The sequence below is a fragment of the Neodiprion pinetum genome, chromosome 1 (genome assembly GCF_021155775.2).
Source record: "Neodiprion pinetum isolate iyNeoPine1 chromosome 1, iyNeoPine1.2, whole genome shotgun sequence".
Lineage (NCBI taxonomy): Eukaryota > Metazoa > Arthropoda > Insecta > Hymenoptera > Diprionidae > Neodiprion > Neodiprion pinetum.
Window position 1 is genome coordinate 35,150,699 of NC_060232.1, and position 22,289 is coordinate 35,172,987.

The following is a 22,289-nucleotide window of genomic DNA, read 5'->3' on the forward strand; positions in this document are numbered from 1 at the left end:
ATGATAACCAATATTGTGAAATAATTATAAAAATGTACAATAAATTATTATTCTTGGTACGAAATTATTCACGTTTCGGACACTTCTTTATTCTCTTCCTTTTATTGGTTATATCTATGTTCCATGCACCGGTAAATGAATACAAGATCAGTGTTCAGCTTTAGTTACCACATAATATTGGCATCAAAATAACGGGTAATTAAAGTCCATTTTTCGGAAACTAATTATAAGATAATCAACTGATTTGGCCACCGCTTGGCATCAGGCGGTTCCGCATACATGAATACTAAAAGTGCGTTCATAATCTGAATATTGTACTCAACGTTGAATTTTCCTCAATCGTGTTGAAGTAAAACAAGTATGAACCCATTTGATCAAATATACATATTATACAATTCAATGTATCTTGAAAATAGTCCGATATTGAATAAATTTCATAAACGGTTATTGAACGTAGATCACAAGTAGCAGTAAAACGTGAACAATAATCGTTGAAAAAATACGTTCATCAAACGATGAATATATTTCTGTGCAATAGTGGAAAACCGCAATAATTAAGCGCTTAATTGGGGTTGCTGGTAGTTGTATGATGAATGTACAATATATATATATATATATATATATATATATATATATATATTAGGGTGTGTCGAAAATGAACTTTTTTTTTTCTTCGCTCCTACCACTCAAAACTTTAGGTTTTGACATTAAAGAGGTCCTCGTTCAAGGAGGGCGCTGTAGCTTGAAGTTTAGAAGTCGCTCAACGAGGATTTAGGTTTCCCATCTAATTAACACGTAAAAAATATTGTTTTTCGTTCAAAATGATGTCAGGCATCCAAAAAATTGGCGATTTCTGTGCTTCTTGGCTTATTTGAAAGCATGACTCATCCCCTAAACGATGATAGGTCGTTTTTCGACTTACCTTGTACCAATTTTTTTTACGCCACTTTTCGACCACAATAGTCACTTTTTCAAGTTTACAAAGTCTCCAATGTATCAATGAGTTCAAAATGAATTGCTACAAGTATTGATTCTTGATTCGAATATAAATAACCAATTCCAAAAATTAGTGAAACATACAAAATTTCTCAAAATAAACATGGTTTTTTGAATAAAATTGAAGATACGGAATTTACCAATTTTTAGAATTGGTTATTTATATTCGAATCAAGAATCAATACTTGTAGCAATTCATTTTGGACTCATTGATACCTTGGAGACTTTGTAAACTTGAAAAAGTGACTATTGTGGTCGAAAAGTGGCGTAAAAAAAAATTGGAACAAGGTAAGTCGAAAAACGACCTATCATCGTTTAGGGGATGAGTCATGCTTTCAAATAAGCCAAGAAATACAGACATCGCCAATTTTATGGTTGCCTGACATCATTTTGAACGAAAAACAATATTTTTTACGTGTTAATTAGATGGGAAACCTAAATCCTCGTTGAGCGACTTCTAAACTTCAAGCTACAGCGCCCTCCTTGAACGAGGACCTCTTTAATGTCAAAACCTAAAGTTTTGAGTGGTAGGAGCGAAGAAAAAAAAAAAGTTCATTTTCGACACACCCTAATATATATATATATAGATGTTGTAGACACCAAGATTGAAAATGAATTTCATAAACGTCTATCACGCGTAGATCAGAAATACCAATAAAACGTACATTATAATAGTCGAAGATATACGTTCATAAAACAATCAATATACTGCTGTGCAATGGTGAATAGGAAGTATGATAAACGTCTAATTAAAGTTGCTGGCAGTTGTGTCATGAATGAATATTATATGTTGTGATTACCAAAATCATAAACGAATTTCGTGAACGTTAATAGCTCGTAATTTGTAAATTCAAATGAAACGATTCTGATAAAACGTTGAAAGATGGAGTACCAACATCGTTAAACATATAAGTTTTAAACGATTTTCGTACGAATAATGAACAAATATACTATACGTTGCTTTTGCTATAATAATACGTATTTTAAACTTCTGTATAATGAAATACGCATAATAAACAGAGTAATCATACGAATAATATCCATCCGAAATATTACAGTATATGTGATACGGTTGAATTTTATACTTATACCATTATTAAACGACTTCGACGTTTCATATACGAAATTTATACTGGTGTGTGTTTATTGGGTAGTCACCGATCAACACAGCAATGGTGCAAAAATCAAATCTCTATCGAAATTCAATACTATACTGCCCTTTATGTAGCGGCAGGTCAAAACACTCGGATAGTTCGGTTTTTTTTTTCCATTTTTATACGCGCTCCGGACTCGAGTTTTTTCATTCCAGGGAATATCGGGCGTCATGTATCACTCGGCTGCAAGCATAAGCCCACCCTTGCACGTTCACTTCTAATACCTAGGCATAGTTCAGTATGCGCGACAGCAAAGGTTGTCTATCCGAGTTCGCGTCGCGAACCAGCCCTGTGCATTAGTAGCAAGGGCATCAACCCCTGGATACCAACAGGGCTACCAATGTTTGTGACGTGCAAAGCAGGGGACCCTGGACGGACGATTCATACGTCCGCGAATGTTATACCGCCAGCAACAAACGGGGTGGCTTATGGCGAGTGTTTTATTGCCGGTTCTGTATGGAGCTAGCGAACGAACGGTCGGAAAACTCGGAAGCCGGTAGCGAGTACATGGAATGGCGCCTAAATCCAACAGAGCGACGTTGTCTCCTTGTTACTGCAATATTCCATACCTAGGCCTGCATGGCTCTCAATCAGCGACTGCCCCGCCTGCGGTATCGGGTGGTGATAAAATATACAAGGCGCGGCTCCACCCTCGATTACAATCGTGCATTATGCACGATTACACTTGGATTACACGCATGTGTGTGTTTTCAATCGGCGCATTCGTCATTCGAGCAGCCTTTGGGCGTTACGCTGTTACCTGTACACCTATGATAGAAAACCAGCCTCCGGCTCAAGGAGCTCGATTTTTATTCATCCTTGTATCCGCAGGCCGGGTCAATGATCGACGCGTACATGCATACATACACACACGCGCGACACTCACGCACACACACACACACATATATACTATATACCTACCTATGGGTAATTGTTTGCGCATTTGGCACGAATAAAACCAAAGACTCGTTTCGTCGTCGTATTATTCGTGTTTATTTATTATATTTGTTTATTTTATTTTTTATTTTTTACTTTCGTTTTTTGCATTCCTTTTTGGCTTCAGTCTCTCTGGTCTACGTTGCGGTCGTCCTACTCCTCCCCCTACGCTGTACACTTGAGCGAAAGCCAAGACTGATATTTGATATCCCCTAGCGATAATTAGTTTATAAGCAAAGAATGTTTATATGTCGGCAATGAGTTTATAAACTTGACGCGGGTCGTGTCTCCCGTCTTTGACGTCGAGGAGAGAAAGGAAGAAAAAGAGAGATTGAGAGAGAAAGAGAGAAAGTGGGGCTTGTGTATCCTTTTACGGATCTGTTTCGGAACGTACGTATCTCGTTATTATCGTTCATCAGACGTGCTGCAACGCAGGCGTTTTACCGACGCTTTAATATCTGCGAACGGCTCATACATATACGTGACGGGTTTTGCAGCCCACCTTGATTTTACGACCTCGCATAAATATTGAAGCCGTTTTTCTGGAGACAAATTTTGCGAAGGCGGCGGCGACGGCGGCTCTTCTTCCTCTCTCCGTGTGCCGGAATCCTATTATATATATGGATGATGTTAAAAAAAAAAAGGCAATTTTTAAACAAAATTTCACACTGTCAGCGTGAAATTTCACTTCACAGTTATCCACGTATACATATATCGCACGGCACGCTTTAGTGGTAAATTACACGGTGAAAATTTCCGTGAAATATATTGCTAAACGAGTGTCGAGGTGCTGCGGTTCCATAGTGTCGAGGTATATTATTAGGAACGTAATTATTCTCGATGATTAGCATCGCTTGATGACCCATGGGGTGTAATGGATCGCGATAAGCTGAGTATAAAGATCTAGATGACCGCGTCGATGGCCGTAATTGAGTTTGGCGATGCACACCCTTAACGGTGAAAAAAGTAGAAACAATAGCTATTCGTGGTCCGATGCGAACTTCCGATTCGCGAATGCGACGATTGATTGATTGATTGGTTGATTGATTGATTGGTTGATTGATTGATTGATCGATCGATTACCAAATTGCTACGAGGTTAGCGAAAATCGTGAGCACTGATAAGAGAAGAAGTAGCGCAAAGTAAACCAGTTTCAGAAGGATTGTCTTTATGCGTCGGAAAGTTACACGAAGTTGTACAAAGTTGTCCGAAGAGGTGAGGATGCGGAGGAAAGGAGAAGGGAGAAGGGAGAAGGGAGAATCGAGAACTTTCGTTCTGCGATTTACAAGAGTTGAGAGTTTCGCTAATCCAAATTGCCCGTATCACTTGACCAAAAGACTTGACTTGTTCTTCTATCTGTTGAAACTGGATTCCATAATCGAACTTTGGATAGTTCCCCGAGTGGCTTACAAACAAGAAGAAATATACTTTTTCATTGTTCAAACTTTGGCCTATTATTTGTGTATCGTTCCCGTTTCTACGTACATCATAAATCTTGACGCGAAATTGTTAGATACTCCCGAATCACGAACTCTGCTAGACTTGTGACCTTTTGCTTTTCAAAGCTTTTCAAGTAGATAAAACTTTCGCAATTACATACTTAATACCACTATCACTCGTGCTATTCTCGGTATTTATTGCATGTATATTCTGATAACCCGTTTTTTCGGCTTCGTTTCTTCTACTTTTAACCTACACACTTCGGTACATGTTTTGATAGATAAACTTTGTAAAAGTCAAAGATAATCCAATCGGCGTTAGGATTATGAAAATTGACCCGGATTTTAAAATCGCTTTAACCAATCTCTTCGAAAGTTGCGTCACTTCAAGTTTTGTAATTTTATCATACCGCAGACCTTGATCTCTCGGTTATGCATGTAGCCCAGCAAACTTCCATCGTTGAGATGTACGATTTTGAACCCGTGGAATATCATCGATATATAGTCGGACGATTGTCTCCTGCAATTTTACCGGGCAATTTCGATGTCAAATAATTTTACCATCGCGGAATCTCCAGTCACGTATATACGTTTGAATTAATAAACTTTTGCACTGATGGAAGACAAATTGCCCTCGGTTTTATAGCTTTCGGTTCGGCTGCCAGCCTTTATCAATAAATCGCTGCTGCAAGCGGAAGGGTGAAACAATGATATATGAGAAATGTTTACACCATTCCCTGTAAAAAAAAATCGCTGCAAATTTTCGCAGTGGAAACGAACCTTTAACCGAACAGTAGCGTCAGCCGCTGCACGGTAGAGGAGCATGATAACACTGGTAAGTATTGATCCTTGCGGGGGGTATAGGACGGGGCGAAAGTGGGGGAATCCCCGGTGACTGGCACACACCCCGACGTACCCTCGCCTCGCTCCGTTGCTCGAGCTTCGCGACGATCGGCAACGAATTGCTCGTTCGAAGCGACTGCGAGTACTCCACCTCCTGGTGCACCACCGGCGGCCATTGCTCGCTGAGGAGCTTTCGTACCCGGTTTTTCCGCGGATGCGAAGCTCCGTACAACTCGCCCTCCAACCGTTTGACGGATTTCAGTAGCGCCGAAGAGACGTGACGCGAAACTGACGGTTGGGTGCTTTTCAATTTTTACATCAGTGCCTCGTACTTCGAAACTCTGCCCAAGTTTCCGCGGTATTTTCTCCGTGAGCTTTTTTCATTTCTTTCAGTAACGCGCCATTAGTATTGATGGAATCTAGAGGACGTACAAGAATCTTCGGACATTTTTTTTTTTTTTTTCTTTTTTCACAGCTTTCGGGACGCGAATCGACCGAGAAGATAGGCGCAAGATGTAAACTGTGCTTTTATACAGGCTGCGGGATGTAAATAGGAAATTAATGTTGCAATGCACTTTCAAACAGAACACTTGATTTTGAGTATGTAATGTATAGGTGAGAACTATTGTCAATTCTTTGATAACCAATCGTGATACAATTTGAAAATTTCCACAACTGTTACAATAATTGCAACATGCACCGTCATGGGAAAGATTTGCAAACCATGTACGTTTTCCTGAGAATCATTAGACTTTGCCTACATACTTGCACCCTTTGGTAACTATGTGAGTAATGAAAGTATGCTCGAACAGTTTCGCAAATTTATTTCGTACTCAGTTTGGAGAATTGCTACTAGGTTGTCTTGTACGGTTTAAATGGTTAGCCAAAAATTGCCAGGACCGGGTAAGTTTGAAACGCCGATCGGTAAAGGAGTCGGAATATTTCGCATATTATAATCGCGCGGTTGAACGCAACGTCTGCAGCGGTTTTAGAGTTTACGGTGGCAAGAAGCACAAGTCGTACGTCTTGAATGTAGATTTCGTCAACCGTCTTGCGTGACCTTCGCGTTTTTGCGTAGAGACTGCCAATAACCTGATTGGTAAATCGTTTAATCAAAGTTGTCGGGGCACATGCATGCGCATAAATATGTTATAATTGATTGTGAATAAACATGCAGAGTTTTATTTTTATACTTGGAAGATCATGTTCTGGTGAGAAATACGAGCCACTTGGAAATTTTCATCTAATTTAACGGACAATATTGTTCTACCGAGATCCCTCGAAACAAGAAGAAACGGAGAATCGTTTACGCACACCTCAATGTTTGGACAATAATTTGTCCGCACACAAACTTGGATGCAGTAGCTTATAACCCACGCACAGTGGAGACAAGTACGACAACTAAACGAGTATTTTCGACTCGCTTTCTAACGTGTTTCGTAAATTGTCTAATTTATTTTGCAAACAGAATCTCGTAGTATGCTAATAAGAGTCGAGAAGGTATTTTTCGAACTTAATCTGGGACGTGTACGTGACAGAAAGGAAAACGACAAATTATTGCGCAAATTTACTTCAAGCCAGGAACGCAACCTCGAATAATTCGGAATAAGAACTTGTCGTTGCACACTCGGCTGTTGCCGTATAAAAATTCGCAACTTGTGCTGTGACCTCCAAGCACTAGGTGATATTTCGCTTCTAATCGCCAACTCGCTTACTTATCTTACGCCTAAATATCAGCTCACCGTTTGAACTTTAACAATAATCACACAACTGCACATTCTATCGGCTTAAGTACTTTCGATTCGAAGCATTTATGCATTTATTACCAGCCGTTGGCTTCCGTTCCACAGTATTTTACAGAACCGTATACTTTCCTTGATGATTAACCAACGATTATGTGGTTTCAGTTGGCCCGATAGGGAGACGCACAAGCGTAGTGACGATAAGATTGGTACTTTTAACGATCGCGATAACTGTCACGGAGATAAGATAATATACGTCGTACGTGATGATATCGTATCCAACGGTGATAAGTATTGTTTCGTTGTTTGCCCTCGTCCTTCCCTCGAATCAAGTTTACCTAAATTTTCCTCCCGCAATGCCTTCGTCGTAGCAACTGACCCTGAACTCACGTTTACACGTACTTCTCCGAAACTTCACACGCGCTGCCTTAAAGACACGAAACAAATTGATACACCTGGTGTTGCAATGACGAAGAGTCGTCGTCCGTAGATTAGTTGACTGAAAAAGCATACCAGACGGTGGGACCACACCAACAGTTGCACGGAAAGCAAAACTGCACGGCCGACTTTAATACGGAGGAGAGTGCTGGACCTTGGCTTCGTGGCACAGAAGTACCGGCAGTGGCGGATCTGAACGGCGGTTCGATTAAGCCGTGCGCAACCCAGTTTCACTCGACGCGATGGTAAATTTGTGAGAAAATCATTAACAATAATACGTTTCGACCGTCGTGGTGGTCGACGACATCCTCCTCCGTCGGTGTAATAAACTCCGAAAGTAAATGAGGGTCTTCAATTTTCAGCTCTCCACTTACCGCGCACACATTATCCGTACGTATATAATTACATCGTCAAATTTATTCCGTCGCTTTACTTTCCGACTTTCTGTCGAGAGAGCGAGAAAATGGAGAGGAAAAAAAAAAGTGATGACAGAAAGAAAGAAAGAAAAATACCGCAACGCACGATCGGCGTAGGCAGATATACCGCGTATCGAAGCACGCGTCACATACACTCGTTTCCACGTGCATCCGTGTGTACGTGAATGTGCGCATAGAAGCCATATACGGTAAGCTCGGTGCAACCGGAGATTGCAAAGTTAGACTTTAATTTGCAAGTAAAGTGTTTAAAGTTTTGCAACGCGCTTGTCCTCGGCTCACTTATGCCTCGTTGGATGACAGCGGTTAGGTGCCTCTCTTATCAGACCTCGAACCTCGGACTTGCGGCGGTTCAGGCCGCTGCATGGAACGCTGGGTAAAATTAGTTCGTGTTCCCTGTGTATCATCGTACGTTGATCAACGTTGATCAAAGAATTTCCTAACGCCCGCGCCGCCTCGAATTTTGATCCCGAATTTCGAACTCGTGGTGACAAGTGAGACTCGCGTATCACTGAAAGTCCTGGAAGAGCAGCATTATCGACTCGTCCAATCATTCCCACGGGACTCGTTGATTCCAATGCCCAGTGCAGCGTGAAGCGTTTGGACAGAAAAATGAAAGGACTGCGGTATTCGTTGTAAGTCACCCTGGTATTTATAGAAATGAGCGGAGTAGTCACACGAGTGTCGTAAGGAACGAGGAGGCTCGTGGGCCATGGGATAGGCTATAAGGCGCGAATGTAGGTACGTTACTGACCTCGAGACTGTCGCGAATTCCCGTCACGAATGGCGTATATATCAGAGGCACGGCCGCCTTACCCGTAGACCTGCAGAGACCCTTCCATTAGCGGACCCCTTGCCAAGAGAGACCCTTCACTTCGCCACATCCAAACTCGAGCGACCGATCTCGGCAGCTCGAAAGGAAATGGAATGAAATGGAACGAGATGGACCGGAATGGGATGGAATGGAATGGAATGGAGGACGCACCCGGACGTTAGCGCAGGTTCTTTTCCTGGAATTTTATCCCGTGCCGGCCGTGTCTAGGTCCTCCGGAAAGGACCCCCGTTATCCATGGGAGTACATCGCACACACATACGCCAAGGCCATCGTTCTCCTCCACGTCCTCGGTCCTTGCCCACCAACACGCGTGCGAAGAGCCTCTTCGTCGTCTCTTCCTCCGGGCCCCTTCACGATGATAGCTTATACCTACTCGTGGCTTCACGACGCAAAGTTATGAGGTAATATCTGCCGCCTTTCTCCAAGACTTTGGGACGCGGTTAAAACCACCACCGGCATCCTCTCGTGAGTCGAAACCCTCCTTCACTTCCCATGCCCCTTTTTCTCCTTCTCTCGTTGGCTCTCAAGCTTTCTTGTACCCGGATAATCCAGATATAACTTAACTTGGGCTATAACCGGAATGAAAAGGCTCTGACGTCAACCGGGCTCTACTTAATCAGTATCAAAATCACTTGGAAAATTTACGTTCGTTGGTACTTCTTTACGAACTTTCCGACGAACCGCACTCTCTCGCAACTTTTCAGACCAAATTATTCAGACGTTTCTCAATCTTTATGAAATACTATGAACACGCACGGTGATTTATAATCGAATGAGCCAGTACGAGCAGGCTTTGACTAATGGGAAAAAATGCAAATTCAAGTCATGCCGTGATCACCTTCGGGAAAGTTTTATTTTTTGAACCATTAAAAAAGATCGGAAACCATCGTGTTTACCGATCATCTGTCAGCGTCAACCGAAGTTAACGCATCTTGGAGTAACAAATTTTTCAAGAAGAACCTGACACTTGAAACCAGAGGAATCGTCTACTCGAAACCTTGCGACAACAACCGAGTCGTCTTCCTAGAGGGTTTTAGAGACATGTATTTCTTCTTTTCTCTTCAAAATCGATTACACGTTATGCGTCGAGGTTGCGACCAGACGGACGAGTGAGAAAAAAAGAGGTGAAACAGCGATCAGCTGACGCGGGTATCGGATGTATGGGGAAGGTTGTTCAAGTTGGCCCGAAAGAGCGGACAATCCCGTGTGAATAAGCGAACGAATATTTCCCTAACTTGGTTTCGACGTTAGCGGCAACGAGGTATTCAAATATTTAAACTTGAAAATACGGGGAACGCCGACGATGAATAATGCATAAGATGTGTCCAACTATCCTCCGACTATCCCGTCCCCTTACCAATTCGACTCGCGTCTTGTCTGTTGCGTCGGTGATTCCCCGCAGGTCTACCCGGTAACAACCCGAGCCTATCCAAGCCTCCGCCTGGAGGAACAAGACTCGTTTCGTCCTCGCAGAAACGCGATTGACCTAAAAAAAAAAGTGGACGAAACCACCGTTCGTCGCATATCCAATGGCCAGTCACACCACTGAGAGATATTTACCCGAGAAATGGGTATCCGATAAAGATGATATTGGTCCTACGTTACACAGAGAGAGAGAGAGAGGGAGAGCAACACAATCATCTCTATTCTGACCGGATCACTTTCTTTCTCTATTCCGTAACGGAGAAACTTCAGCCCAGTTACAAACTCGCGCAATGTGCGTGTTTGCGACGATATTATAAGACTTGCGCGTTTCGACTCCGCTGGGCGCCTGCCCGACGTATCGCCTAAATTTCGACGATGAAATATGAGCGAAATTTCTTTTTTGATTGATCGTGGCAGCAATCAGGAATCCACCTTGGTGGGGTCAGAAGTCTCTCTTTTATACTCGGTACCTCCAATGTCGGAGGCATTGAGAAACAGTCCCGTAAAATTGGTGCCTTTTTTTCTTCCTCTTTTTTTTTCGTGTAATTAGCTTGTATTAGCTGCCAACCCACGTGCGATGTGCAAGCGTGATAACGCGTTTTGCCTTTACCTTTACAGTGCAAAGACCATCAATATCTGTAATCAACAATTTTATTTTCACTTCTTTGTAAGATAAAAAAGAATTAAATTCTTCTCTACCGGACTCGTTTCGTTCGCTTCCGTTGTTTCTTATTCTTTCACAGTTAACCCAGGCGAATATCCGACAGCTTCGTTGACCGCTGATAAAACGAGTTCTGGACCTGTTTTCGTCCGACTAACGCGATCCGTAACAAAACAGCGAGGAGCGCGTTCGCCGGTTTTCGCTCGTCTAAAAAGTAGATCCGCGTCTCCGTGATCCAGTTTATCTAGGGCTCAGCCTCCGGTACGGTGATCCTGTCAAACGGGATTAACCCGAGCGGGAGAACGGCACAGGACGAATTTACTCGAGTCCTGCAGCGCGGAGGTTACCGTTTCCTTCTCGATTCCCGGTTCTCGGTATCGGTCATTGGGCACCAAAACGGGCATACGATCGTCACGTGACGTCAACTCGTTAGCAAAATAACGGTCGAGACTCTGAGAGCAAGAAACAATTGACGAACATGTCGAGCCAGCTGCTGCAGCCTCGATCGTCGCCACGGTTTTGAGAGAAATCGCTATTCTCATACTCAACGCTAATTTGGTCACTTGAGTCGCGATTCTAAAGCGCGAGCAACTCGCGTTAGGCTTCCTCGCAAAATTGCTAACCAAATTCTGAGTCCGTGTTTGCGGAGTACCAGGCAAGCCGGACGATTTCTTGAAACCGTGATGCAGCCGAACGGTACTTTCTTTAAAAAAAGGAACGATCGAAGTGCCTGAACACGCGCATGACTCCTTGAAAACCTTGGTGAGTACCCAAAGAGCAGCGGCGTTTTATTACACCTCTTAAAAATATGCGGGGAAACGGTGATTCTTAAACGCGCTTCTTCTTATCACACGGTTTTGCAGGAATGCGTCAGGCTCGTATGTAACGGTCATTGCATTTCAACTGCTAGTAACGAGGAGCCGTCGATTTCAGACCGAAATAACGCAGTACGAATTAGTCCGTCACCGAGTAGATTATATTCTCGCCAGATTGTCCGCAATCGTCGAAGCTCATTTTTCTCGAAACACATAATGTAACGTGGGCACGGAATCATGTCAATCGCTGCATAAGCAGCCTTCGAGTGATGTAACTTTCACAAGGTCTTCTGTTTGCAGGAATAATGTGTATTTGCGTACGATTGTACTGACCGCGATGTTGTCGCTAAAAAAAAAAAAAAGGAGAGAAACAAAAAAAAAAAACAAAAACTGAAGGCAAGAATAGAAAATTTTCTCCCGTTGTTAATATCGTAGGATAAAAACGAGCCGTTTCAAGCTTGAAAATAATTTTATTTCCCAACTCGACAGGATATACGTACATATAATGCTTTGATCATTGTTTAACGCACACTTATAAACTCATTGGACAGACCACCGCAGTCTTTTGTGTGCAGGCAAATCCAATACAAACGGAGCGAGAAGAAAAGAAATTTTTCTTTACCAATTTTAAAGACGCACCTTCAAACGTCTGGAGGAGCAGCAACGAAATTTTTTTTCATTGTATTATACGAATCTGGCAACGGCCGAGGTTTACTTGACTATACATAAATGGTCTAGCTACGGTGATTAAATTACCCGGCGATTAGCAGCACCGCGTGCGAAGAAGTAGGTTCCGTGATTGAGCAAAATCTACGATACCAGTTCCTGCTGAACGGTGGAACACGCGTTACGCGCCATTTCTAAGGCTCGAAGGAACTCGTGTGAACGGGGTGCGATTAGGTCATAGAATTCTCGAGGTAGCCTCCTAGCGCCGATAAGTAAGCCGGCCAGAAACGGTCCCATAGTCGGCATATATCAACCCCTTTAAACGCCGGGCCTCCATGCATATCCGAAGACCAGGGTCGAGCTCTCTCCCATTGTCGAGCCGGGTTCAGAAACCTTTTGCGACGAACCGGACCCACAATAGCCTCTGGATACCGAGGCCGTCCCTTCGCGTCCTCGTCCGCGTCCCTCGGATGGCCGCCGCAAACCCATCCTTGGTTCACGGTCAAACTGTCCCTTTAATAAACGACCTCCCCTCGGCGAAGCTTCTCGCAGACGAACCGTCCCCGTGCCTTGATCCCCCTTGGTCCGCCAGCCGGAGGACATCCTTCGTGGATCCCTGAGGGGTGCCCGCGAGTCCTTCCTTTATTATGTAACTTGGATAAATTACCTGGACTTGAAACGTTTCCACTGCCTCCCAAGACTGTACAGCTCCCGATTAACCACCCTGTCGACGACCAACCCCTGTCACCTTCTCTTCATCCCCGAGGCGAGGGTGTCCAATTTTCTTCAAACTATGACGAACAAACTCTCCAGGAAATTCACAGTACAGGGGGTTTATTACGGATACGCGGGTCGGCTCTATTCATTCTCTAGAGTTCAACCGCTCGCTCGTTGTCAAGAGATTCGGGATCCAGGGATGCGCCTACAGCTTACCGAATGATCTTATTCGTCTAATAGTATCGCCCAGCAAACTTTGATCAAGCAATTCCTGACTCTGTTCGATGCATCGATTCGTAAGCCGATTATGCGGTTCTCACATCATCGTGAAATCATTTTTCTCAGGAAGCGGTTGAACTGAGAAAGCGTCTCTTTTCAATTTGTCAGACTGTTACCGGTACTAGACACGATTATTAACTTCTTATCACTTTCAGGATCCAATGTTATCGTCGACTTTGTGAGTCGAGTTACGACGAGCCGAGTCCATCCCCCAAATGGAAACGTCCCTTCCGTGGTTCGGCGGTCGTGTTTCGGTATGACGATTATTAAAATTCACGACATGGATCAAGCGTGTGTAAACTGTGTAAACTGTGTGTACGAACTGCAGGAAAAAGCCCACCCTACTTTTCTGCCCGTACCAATCAAGTCGACTACGCAACTTTTCCCCGGATTTTCAATCGGCAAACTTTACGACCTCGTCGTGGAACACTGTACGTATATATGCGTATCGGAGCGTTTGAAAATCGCGCATATATACCCGACGAAAACCACCCTTTGTCATAAATTTTACCCTGTTTGTTGTGAGGCGTTTCGGTTCGTTCGGTTCTCCGTTGAATACGCGATTATACCCGCGCATTATTGCAGTCGTTTGTCACTTTACTGTAATTATCTCCGCTCTGGGAAAACAATAAAACTTTGCTCTGCCCCCTCGAACCGTGGCCGCGGTCTCTTCGTGGTTTATTTCAACATTCAAATCGAACAATCGAAACGCGGATAATATATAATATCCATTCGCATAAATCACCCATTTTTGTGATAAATATACCTGCCTGTCGCTTACGTCATCGAGATACGCACGCCGCCAATGGAACTTAATTTAATTCTGTCTTTGCCCATTCGCATGTCAAGATTATATATCACTCGATTTTACAAGGAAATTTTTAATTCAAGGCGAATTTTAATACGCAGTTGCGATTATTCCTCATCGATACAGACAACGCGTAATGTTGCTTCGACAAAATTTGACCTCTGAACGAGCCAGCTGAGTCAGCTGTCTCTTACAATGTGCAGGTTGGGAAGAATATGCGGTTAAATTTTCCCAACCGTAAAAAAGAAAAAAAATTCGCCTGACTACCTATCCGTGCCTTTCTTCCTTCCTTCCTTCCTTCTTCTTCTTCATTTACTTCTTATACCGACAATCAGTTTTCCTCGAGAGGACTTGCGCCCTCGGAAGTTCCGATCCCCGATTTTTTTGTCAAGACGAAAACCGGTCGAACCGGTTCACCAAAAACACCCGTTTTCCATCCGCAGAAGGTAGACGGACGGCAGAAGGTAAAGTCTGAAAGGGTTAAAGACGCTTGACTCATGGGAAACGCGCAGTTACCGGTCTTCTGAAGTTCTACGCGTGCTATTACAGTTTTCGGCTTCCTCGCGGGAACTGAATATTCACGATCTTCGTCGTACCATTGTACGAGGGGAATTACTCCCGGACGGAAGAGGGTCTCTAGCCGATGGCAAAAATACGTTTCATTCGTTACAGGTACTTCACCGCGTTGCCACCCAACAGGGAGTTGCCGGAACACGATATGCCTCGACGACGAAATTACGAGTATCGATATACCTTGGACAAGTGAATATTCGCAAGATCAAATTATACGAACAAAAGCGTCGATATTTTTATAGAAAATACAACAGCTCTGCAACCTTCTCGATAAGTTTTCACTTACTCTCAATTTAAACCGATGTCAAAATATACAGAGTGTAAAAACGTTGAAACAAAAAAAGGTAAGAAAATTAACCAAAGGCAATAAAAAAAATGTCGAAATAATCGATCCAACCATGCGAGAGGCGCAAACGTTTGTACGCAAGTAATCGCATGTACATGTACACCGTGTTTTATAACAGATACAGAAGTGTGCTTCGATAGGATTCTCGCGCCTTTCAAACGAGTTGTGACATTGGTCGGCTGGCCTTTCCTAAATACCAAACCGCCAACCATGTCACAGAGTATAATATGTATATGCATTAGGTATGTACAGGCAGGCGTTAGATAGGCGGGACATTTATAGTGTATGAGGCTACCGTCGGGCTGTTTACTTCTAGGCTGATGCTGTTCGCTGCTCACCGATTACGTACAGAAAATAAAGAATCGCTTCCATATACACCGATGGGCGATCGTTGCAAGACCTTAAGAAATCTCTCGCCATATAGGATAACGAACTGCACGACGAGGACGACGACGTCGGAGGCGCACGCGTCTGACACGAGTTTGTAATTACGGTAAAACCCTCGCTGCTCGCGCCCCTTGCTAGACTCGAAAATACATATCCAAAAGATTGCCGAGGCAAATTAACGCCAGCTCGTAACTACCGTTTGCGTGTGTTTCCTCTTAGCAATGCTGATCATCCGTCTGCATATACCTGGCTAGTTAGTGCGTGTCCACTTGCGAGGAGCCAAAAAACATCCTCTTTCTTGCATTGACCGAGCTTCCATAGGTGTACGTATTATACGCTTGACCACCTCCACTCCGACGATGCTAATTAGCTAATCCGTCCCGAGTGCAGAACCGCGTATATAACTGATTGCACCGTGTAACGGACGAATACTTTTTAAATTGCGTTCAACCTCGGTATTTCCAGGATCAGACGTCAGCGCGCCTTTGCCAATTTCAAGAGGAATTTCAGTCATCTTGTATGTCTTAATAGGTGTACATCAGGATTGCACAGGGAATGCATCCGGGTGAACTGAACGGTGCAGCAGCATCGCTTCATCAAGAAACTCGACGACCGGCCGAACCACCATTTAGATCAATATGATCTACTGCTATATGTCGCCATGTCAATTGCCGTGCCAATTGTTATTGTCTCAAAGTCGAATTCATTCTCTCGCGTGATGTCCCGGCTCGAATACACCTATGGTACATCCTGTACTACTCGTTAACACGCGTGCGAAATTTTCACCGATGAAAAAAAATTTCATTCGGCACGATTTTAACGATTTAAAAACTCTCCCTCAGTTCGTTACGTTGCATCAGTTGAGTCAGTTTTTTAACAACTTTTTTTTCACCGTTGACGCTCTCCCTCTCATTCTCTCTCGCTCTTCTCGTTGGTTCCAATTGCTTTTCCAATAAAGTTTGAAACACGAGAGGGGCGCACGAGATTCAAAGCTCTGCGTTGAAAAGATCAGAGAAATTGGAAATAGCGATGGTGGGTAAAGCGGACGCGTAACGTTCACATGCAAATACACTTACACAGACGGCAAAACATCCTCGAAGCCGGTGCGATTCAGTCATTGATTTGCCTTCTAATGATCGAAGGGATCGCTACGTCAGACCCCGACAATCTATCGGAGCGTGGAGGACGGAGGAAGGGCCGCAAGGACACGTCATCTCGTGGAACAAACACCCTCGGGAAGAGAATTGAGAGCCAAAGTTTCTTCACTCAAGTTCAAAGTTCCATCGAGCCTCGCAATCCGCCCAGAACAATGAATCGGCAACTATATAATTTTCCCAGAACTCTGTAATACTTATGTATAAAGAGCTGTGAATCCTGCATTTTACACTCTAATTCATTCTATTTTGCAGTAGGCAGCGAAGAGACCTGACGGTGCCTCGCGTAGACTGAGTCGTAAATCATTACTTTTTTTTTCATCCGAATTTGATTACGATACAGTCGCACGTTGAGTCGAATTTATCAAATTCGCGTATTAGTGAGCTATAACAATTTTTTATAATTTAAAAAGTTGGCGTATTGCTTCCTCAGGAAAATCGTCTTACAGTGGCTTACAAACACATGAATTTCAATGAATACTAAACAAGTCCGGCCATGTCGTTACAAAATTATCGACAAAGTATTGATTCCCGACTCGCCGACCTTCTTAAACTCCTAAAATACATAAAGTACGTCATGTGCCATTTACAGTCTACACACACGACTTACACATCATTTCTCGAATGAAGTTAAGACACTTTCTTAAACTGCAGGATATACATATTGTCAACGTTTCGACGCGAAAATACATACCTGTCGAATCTTAACACACCTCCCGCAAGCTTTAGACTTTATTTATTTTTTTTTTTGCGTTCGTCGTTACTACCGATCAGCGTGGGACGTGGTGGGAGGACGACAAATGTTGCGAATGCTTCGACAAGAGGGGAATTGGAGGGATGGGCGGGGAGGCATGACATATATACTAGAGATAGGAGTGTAATCTGGTCTAGTGCTGTCCAGAAGTGAATGTGCCTGAAAGAAACCACGCTAGCTGAACAGCCTGCTCCGGTGTCGTGACGGGGACAAGACGGACGAATAGACTGGCGGACAGGAAAGGTTAAGGTCTCGAGTTCGATAGCCGAAGAAGCAGATCTGGGAACCGCCTTAAGCTATTGCGATTAACGCACACGCTGTTAATGGACGAATCGCATACTAATTCAATGTATCAGTTTTTCCTTGCGTTACGTTTTATCCTTATTGGTTGATTTTTTTTTCTTTTTTTTCTTGATGCCAAAATTCAGTTTTTTTTCTCATGTTTAAACCGTGCTTCCTATTCTTCCCTGCATCCTGCAACAGGACCTTGATTCACTCGTCTATTAGTGTAGATTGCCTCATGATTACCAAATTAAAAACGAGCACACAGTGAAACAGGTTGAATTACTCGTTTTTGATATTAATTAGTTTTGCTTATATGTACAGGATTTATATGCTGTCGATGGTTTTACGATGAAAAAAAGAAAAAGAGAAAAAATACTTGACCATAGTGCAGACTTCCAGCTTCGAGATCGATACTGTGCTTCTATTTTATCTGCAGCTCGCTTCGGCTTTCATTCAGTAACACCGATCCGGGTTATAGTTATACATATAGGTGGTGTGTAATTCATGCATTCACAGACCTTGTGTTAGTCAATGAGTCCAAGCATCAACCACCGGTCAGTGTCCGTGTGAAAGAAACTGTAAAGTAACGCCTGACCACGAAATACCGGAAATCATTGACTTTCGCCGCGTCGACTCAGGTTCTCCATTGTTTGTTCACTTTTATTATATTCCCTTTTTATCGCGCCGGCACGGAAAGCTGGGAAATTTTTCATTCTCTTTAGTTTTGTTCGCCTCGTTCACCAGATACAGTATACGAATTCTCGGTTAAATCGATTCCCGGACGCAACTGAATATCTACGCCGTCACCGAGATCTTGCAGTTTGGCAGTTAGATGACGCGTTCGTAAACCTCGTTGATTTTTGTATGAAAATTCGAACGGCAAATTTTTCTACTTTCCTGCAACCTCTTACTTTCAGTCTTGTACAATCATCCGTAGACCGAACATACAAGTATACGTGTGTTTTTTAACGGTGGTGTAATAAGCGTGGTCATCAATTACACCTAAACGACCATATCTTTAGCAAGATTTCGCCAGCAGGGTCAAATTCTATTTGGAAACGTACGCTGCACGTTTTGTGATCAATCTGGCAGGTCCAAGCCAGAGGAGGATGGAAGATCCGTACTGCAGAAAAATCCTTGGTGATAATTCGTGTCGTTTTAGTAGAACTACGCAATGGATATGTTTACCGTGTTATAACGTGGATAGGTACATAATAGCTGCAGGTGAACGGATCATTGCGAGAATAACGTCGTACGAGTGCTGTGAGCATTAGTAGTAGTAGCAGTGGTGGTAGATAGCAATAGTTACAGTTCCTCGCTGAAATGCAAATGTTTCGCAAAAGTAAGAGGAAGCAAAAACCTGAGGCGGCAAGTAAGAGGACCGACCAAACCGTCGCGTTCGATTTGAAAGGAACCCGCGAGCAACGTCGCCGGCAATATACGAGCAATGCGGCTACATTGGTGAATACCTGGGTATATATTTCACATAATGGTGCGCGTTTAACGTTCGTTGCGTTTCTAAGATACCTATGCCTACGTATAGTTACACGTCTGCCGCTCCGTATACCTTTCATTTGGTCGTTATGTCAGACCCGTTCCTTTTAGCGGTGTTTGCCTTCCCCCTTTTCGACGAATGACTCACTTCACTATTGGGCGACGATCGACGACGACGACGACGATGACGTCTTCGACGAGGAGGGCTGGCAGCCTCTACTTTTCGTCGGCCTCGGGTATGAAGAACGTGTGTACAATGCCGACGCATACCTAAACGGGCGTAATAATTAGCCTGTTTCGTTTCGTTGAGTTATTTATTAGTTTTATTTCGGCAAGGTGGGAAATTTTTTGACTCTGGAACTTGAAAGGATCCGCGGTTTTTGAGCTGCCTTGATTGCTAACAGGCTCTTTGCGGTGATCGCGACTAGGTAGGTGGTCAGGCACCTTCGATAGTCAAGGCCAGAGACGATGCCCACTCTCGCGAACGCGTCTCTGTTCCCGACTTTATGCCTGCACGAGGCGGGCGATTCGTTATTCCACAACCGCCGAACGAAACGACGAAAATATTGAAATCAACGCCGCTTAAGGATTCCGTAATGAGTCTTTGGCATTGGTACGCATATTATTTTTACGAAAATTAACTTTCGCCTGTAAGATATAAAGGTATTGCCGTCATTCAGCATGTTCGACGACCATTAGTCTCTTCAGTCTTTCGAGAAGTGACTTTCAAGGCTTTGAGTTACTGAACTTATGTCGGCAACAAAATTTCGGAACAAATATTTGCTTTCAATATTGCAAAGTTTTCGTCGTTTTTTCCATTTATGTACGAATTGCTTCGACCTTTAGTCTGGAAACTTCAAGGTTTTCGTAAGTTTCTGATCCGCACAAGAGCCGAATTCCTAAACAGCGCAGAATTATTGTCGTCGGATAAAAAGTATGATAAAGTTGGAAATCAAGCACATAATCCTGCCCTTTGTAAATATAGAACCGAATATCCTGCTGTGATCCTGTGAAAGTTTGGAATTCCTGCAGCACCTCGTAATTCATGGACTTCTCAGTTAGTCTACTCTCGTTGTCTGTCAGCAAGGAAATCGTCGAAGATTCTCCGATTGTCTGAAGAAGATTGAGGAGTAAACGTGACTGTACCACAAATAATCAGGGTGGATAATACAATCGTATTCGAACTGACTCCACCTTCTCTTTCTCTTCGACTTGCTGGCGAGACACTTCCTTATGAGGCAGATTCAGCACGCGTGACTAATCCTACACGAATATTTACGCTTAAATATACGTTGTGATTACAATAATTGACGGCACGACCGAGAGGCTGGACTCTGCCGCCTGCACTCGGAGTCCAACTTCTATTCCCCGTGATGTACGTAACGTACGGAATATAGCTAAGATACGGACATGGACAAACGGTCATTTATGGCAGGGTTTAACGCCATGCTAATCAATATATTATACGTGCGAGCACCGAGAGAGCGGAGTACAGCTGTTCGCGCGTGTCGCTTCAAAGCTCGCGTAAACGGACCCCATGGCACGACGCGAGCGTGCATGAGCCAACCTACACCACCCTCCGCCCCCCCCCCCCCCCCCCCCCCCCATACACGAACATATGTGCGCAGGCACACCCTAAAAAACTAGGGCAATGACCTTTCGAATTTCGAGTCTGTAAAACCCGGCTGAAAACGCCAGGCGGTGCCCATATAACCGTGTGTTCCAAATTTATCTCACCGTCGTCTCAGACTTGTCCGACTATATACAGGAAACGAGCGATATACAAAGCCGACGTCGTGGCGTTGCTGATTTCAAAAATGGTGCCCAAAAAGCGGAAGAACCTTAGGGGTCACCGCTTCTTCCTTTTTACGGGCCGTGATGAAAGGAAATGAGGTGAAACAATACGCATACGCTTTGGTCTAACCAATATCAGCCAACATATCCAAGGTGACGTTATGCAGGCTTGATATATTTTGTCCGTTGGTGCTTATATTATTATTTTTGCAACTTTTGATCGCACAAACTGACATTTTCAGCAAACAGAATGTACGGGAATGAATAAGTAGCATGAAGTAACCAATTGACGCGATTTCTTTGAGGTAATCTCGGATGTGTGCAGACCGAGCGAAAATCAGTCTTCGGTTCTGACACACCTTATTTCCTTACATCACGATACTGTCAATCTTTTCGAGATCGATCCCGGTGGGTAATTTTCGTTTTCCAATGCAGCCTTCTGCCTGCCTGCCTGCCTGCCTGCAAGATGCACGGCTCGGTGAGTTTAATTTAAATATGTAATTACACTTGGACGGAAATGGCAACGACCGTGATATCAATCAATGTAACGTGCAGGCCATTTAACGGTACTTGTTAGGTAAAATGACGGGCACAATATGCATGTAGCGATATTATCCTTACATACACACCTTGTACCTCGCGTAACACACCCGCGGGAGAAAGTTGGGCGTTATTCCAGTCCTTTCGATTATTTCGAAGGTTTTAACGCGTCGCGTCTACTTCGGTACCAGCGTCTCGATTTCAATCGAATTTTCATTGAAAATTATGAAAAAGTGGCGATTTCTTGCAGCAGCTCACCGGATTACGCGACCCGATCAAATTATGTCGCTCAGCGCTTGGTAACGGCTACGAAACCGATTTGGCTATATATATATATTTGCCAACAGCGCCACCAGCTCGCGTAATAGCTCAGCAATGGGCATTAAAATTACGTCATAATTAGTCTCGGATAGATTCAGCGCGTGTCTCTCTCTGTTTACCCGGCTTGTTGCGGAGCTACACCATCGACACTGTGCTCTCTATGGTTGCAGCGCAGAGCTTGCGCTCTTGAGCCAAGTGTTCAGCCATTCGCGCGGAATGCGCACAATGAAAGCAAGGTTGATTTCAAGGTAGATTCCCGCAATATCTCCAGATCGATTAGTTTCGCACAGCATGATCGCGGTTTGACCCTTTTTCTCAACTGGCCGGCTGCCCCTGCTTCGGGCTCGTATCCGTTGCAGCCCTTTCGCCAGTTTTATACTCCAGCCACGTGCGGCATGTGGGCAGAGTATTTTCCCGTTCATACATGCCTGGACGCGAAAGTCCAGCATTGTG

At 43.8% G+C, this 22,289-nt stretch overlaps 1 protein-coding gene across 1 annotated transcript in view; it reads left to right on the plus strand.

Moving 5' to 3' along the window:
• The window catches only part of LOC124224831 (protein gustavus), an 88,048-nt gene that overhangs the window by 24,726 nt on the left and 41,033 nt on the right, over positions 1 to 22,289 (plus strand). The gene's annotated exons all lie outside the window — the stretch shown is intronic.